Source organism: Cebus imitator, unplaced genomic scaffold (assembly GCF_001604975.1).
Source record: "Cebus imitator isolate Cc_AM_T3 unplaced genomic scaffold, Cebus_imitator-1.0 Scaffold429, whole genome shotgun sequence".
Classification (NCBI taxonomy): domain Eukaryota; kingdom Metazoa; phylum Chordata; class Mammalia; order Primates; family Cebidae; genus Cebus; species Cebus imitator.
In genome coordinates, this window is record NW_016107744.1 from 60,789 (window position 1) to 64,985 (window position 4,197).

Genomic DNA, 4,197 nt, shown 5'->3' on the forward strand with positions numbered 1-4,197 from the left:
AAATTGAGACAAAATGGTGCAGTGATTAAAAATGCAATTTATAATCACAGCAGATTAGAGATGTTTTGGATTCTTATTAGGCCCCACTATGACAATTAAACTCCTTTTACTATTTCAGCAAGTAGAGAAAGAAGCCAGCTGCTGGGTGGGAACAATGGTAAGATCCTTGGCTTGGTAGCCCTGAAGTTCCACTTTGCCAGCCTTTCCAGGGGTGATCTCCTTCTTGGAAAAGATTCACTTTAAATGCTCTTACAGAAGCCAGAATGTCAATCTCCTAGTTCGTCATGAGAAATGCACTCATCAAACTATCTATCCATCATAAGACAGTAGCTGATCAGAAATCTCTCTCCCTAGGAAAAAAAAAAAAAAAGCAGCATAGAAGCCAGAGCATACACAGATGGTGTCTTGAGGGATACATTTGGTAAAGGAATCGGTGTTGCCAAGATTTGATATGCTGACAAGTCTAGAACCATCCCAGAGATCCAATAGCCAAATCTTCCACAAGTGTTCAGTGGTCTTAGCATCCTCTCCCTAACATTGCTGTGATATACCACCAAATTATTCCTTCTTGAGGTTGCCTTCTCTGCACTCAATTCAGCCCCTGCCCTCTCTGTGGTCACATCTATCTCCAGACAGGGGGCCATGATAATTGACTAGGTTTTCATTTGCCAGACTGTAAATACAATTCAGTCCTGCTTCCAAGGTCACATTTTAATTGCAGTTTAGATATTTGTAAAATTCTTGACTTATACAAGATTGATCACTTGGTCCATTCTTATGGATTTTACTAGTTGACTTGCCAGAAGTTGATCTTATTTTTCTTCTCTCTAAATGAGGACTTGTGCCAATACACAGGCTACAATACTCAACAAGAAAATAAAGAATACAAAGCAGGGCTTTGTAATCACCAGGTCAGGATCATTGAACAGCCTATTTTTGTGCTGAATTATTTGCCTGGTTGTTTGCATTTTGAGTTTAAAGTTTAAATGCCAACCCGATTTTCTCTGAGTTCTCTCTGAATCAGTCCTTTGTTTGCTAAGTTCACAAGGTACACATTAACTACTGAACATGATTAGGTTCTAAGTTAACAGTGATTAAGAGGTACGAAAATGAGTGGAGGCCACCAATGTAGAAGAAAAAAAAGAAAACAAACAGAATAGGCTGGCGATATTAAACTCTTGTATGGGACACCAGCTTCTCAAACTGCAGGAGCCAACAAAATGTTACACTGAATTTAACACAGCCTTATCCCATGACTGGTCAGAAATAAACATAGACATTTTGCTCAAAATACTAATTAGGATCTCACAAGTGACTAATTCCAAATTACAAAGATTTATTCAACCTCACACAACGGGAATATATTGCATGGCTATTCTGGTTCCCAAGGAAAAATAAAATAACAGGAAGTCATTGTAAAAGGTCATTTATGAGGAAATCCCAAACCTCCATTTCACACTTTTGTAAGAAGCAACAAAATGTATCCCAAATAAGCTCGAGTAGAAAATAACTCGATTTATGTTTTAAGAAATTTCTTTGTAACCACGGAGAGAGAGATTTTAGGTTTTTCTTGAGTACTTGGAAGACCTGATTTGCCCTTAATGTGAGAAGAAAACAAAAGAAAGGGCTATCCCAGGAAACTTGTGGCTGAATGCCTGAACCATTGTTCCCAAAAGGAGATAGTAATGGCCTGACTCCAATTTCCTCACTGTTGTCCCAGATGAATGGACCATCCCAATTTTAATCATATCAGATAAAAGTACATGTCTTTAAAAATACAATATCCAAATACAGTCTTTCCAGAATTCAAGGATGGAATACACCATTCCTCCTAGAATTCTCTTTTGGTTTCCTTCTCCATTTAGAATCACACATTAAAGCATACTTCCTTTGCTTTCCTATTAATTGTTTACTTATTAATACCCTGGTTGATTCAGAAATGGCCTCACCTATGTAGGCCAAACATGTGAGAAAGTCAGATTTTTTTTTTTCTTTTGTTTTTGGTTTGGCCACCCTTGAGGGTCATTCAAATGCCTTTAGGTCAAACAAAGCCCAGAGATTGTTTTGCTTTACACAGAGACACATTGTTCTCTAATTTTATGTACACGAATCATTCAACCTTCAGAAACTATTCCAAAGGAGACCTTACTGGTATGGAGGGTTTCCTTAATTATGGAAAAGACCCAAAATCTTTCTGCATGCTAATTTATTTGTATCATATTTCTACTTGGTGCTTCTGAGAGCCAGGGAATTCCTGTAAGTGCTCTGCTCTCTTTCCTCCTCACTCTTCATGCTTTCTTGAATACATGAGTGTGAAGAAGTAGTGTTAAGCCAGAAAGACTGGCCTAGCCAAGACCCCTCAAGAAGGAATGTGCAAATCTGGGAACACATTCCAGAATTTCTTGCTACCAGCACAGAGCCTGATGTATAAGAGGTATCAGCCAGAAATTTCAAGTTTCTCAAGAATCACTGTATTCTCAGCCAATCCCCTGAGGAACTCTCTGAGAAGGAAATAGTTCATAAAGCAATTCTCTGTTCAGTAAAAGATTATGTCACTCCCTAGCTTTCAACCCTCTAATGGATTCCCATCACAATCAGAATAAAATCCAAAGCCACACAAAAAGGGCCCTTAGCTGCCTCATCAACCTCATTTTGCCCACTCTCTCTCTTACTCGTGCTGCTGCAGCCAGAGTGGACTCCTTCCTGTTCCTTGGACTTGCCAAATGTATTCCTAACTCAGGGGCTTCCCATTTCCTCTGCCTTCTCCACCGAATCCTCTTCATCTGCAGAGCTAGATAGTTCATCCTCCCTATTGTATTTCATATCTGTTTTTCTGTTGTTTTCTTTCCTGCTTCATTTCTGGATGTCCACAAAATGGGCACCTTTTGTGTTGTTCACTCCCATATCTCCAGGGCTTAGAATATAGTAAGCTCTTAATAAATATATATTGAATGAATAACTGAATAGCAAGTTATCTAAATATACTAAATCATTTTTAAATAACAATAGAGAGTCCGTGTTTGTGCTCATCGTTGCATTCCTACTTCCTAGCAGAATGACTGGCAAACTGTAATCACCACTGCGTGCTGGCAGATAACATTGACCAAGACTCAGTTATTGTTATAGGCACATACTCCTAAGTTAGGTTTTCAATCTTGCCTACCTGTTAAGTAGGTTGCAGTTTGTCCACAAGGATTCAAATATAGAACTATGTACGGAGTCCTTCTCGGGCCATATCTAGTTCACTTTCACATTACCACATAGAAGTTATTTAGAAGTTAAGTACTAGACAAAATTACTAAGGAGAAAGCATGGATAGATAACATCAGAACACTGACCCTAAGCCTGGAGCATACCAATACTTAAATTTGAAGAAAGGGGGAATAAATACATATCACTGAAAAGCAGTTAAGAGGAAAACCAGCAGGGTAGTGTCCAGGAAGTCAGAAAAAGAAAGTGTCTCAGAGAGAGTGGGGCAGCTTCCAAGTGCTGCTGAGAAGTCTAGTGAGATGAGAACTCCCAATCCCACTGGTTTTGGCAGCATGGGATTACTGCTGTCTTTGAGAGAAGACCATCCTTAGTTACACACTGGAGACAGAGCACAAATGGAAAAGACTGAAGAAGGAATGAGAGGTATGAAAGTGAAATTATTTATTTTAGACAATTATTTCAAGTTTTGTTGTAAAGGGAAGCACTCGATAAATGGAAACTAGGATACCATGAGTTTTTATAGTTCCACTGTCCACTGGAAATTTCAGAGGGATGTGAAAATTTGTTCCTGTATAAAATAAATTGAAGAGTTTCTTATCATATGGACAATTAAGATTACAGTATTGTTCATGTAGAATTAAACTCTTCATTAATTATATCATAGCCTGTAGTAAATCATGAATGCAGATCACAACTAAGTTAACTGTAATATACAATAGAAAAATAGAAATAAAAGGTTTCTTGGATAATAACTTTCTATAGGCTCTCAGATGAATCTCTCTCGAAACTTATAGTAACTAGGAATGGAACATTATGTATCAACTGAATTAATAAATCCAATCAAAAATTAAAAGTATTACATGAGAAATCAAGGGAAACCTATAATGAGAATTTTCATAGCTATATTATGCAACACTCCAGAGTCTCAGGCAACTTAGAAAAATATACACATAGTTACAATGGTTACTAGAGGCTGGGAAAAGGATT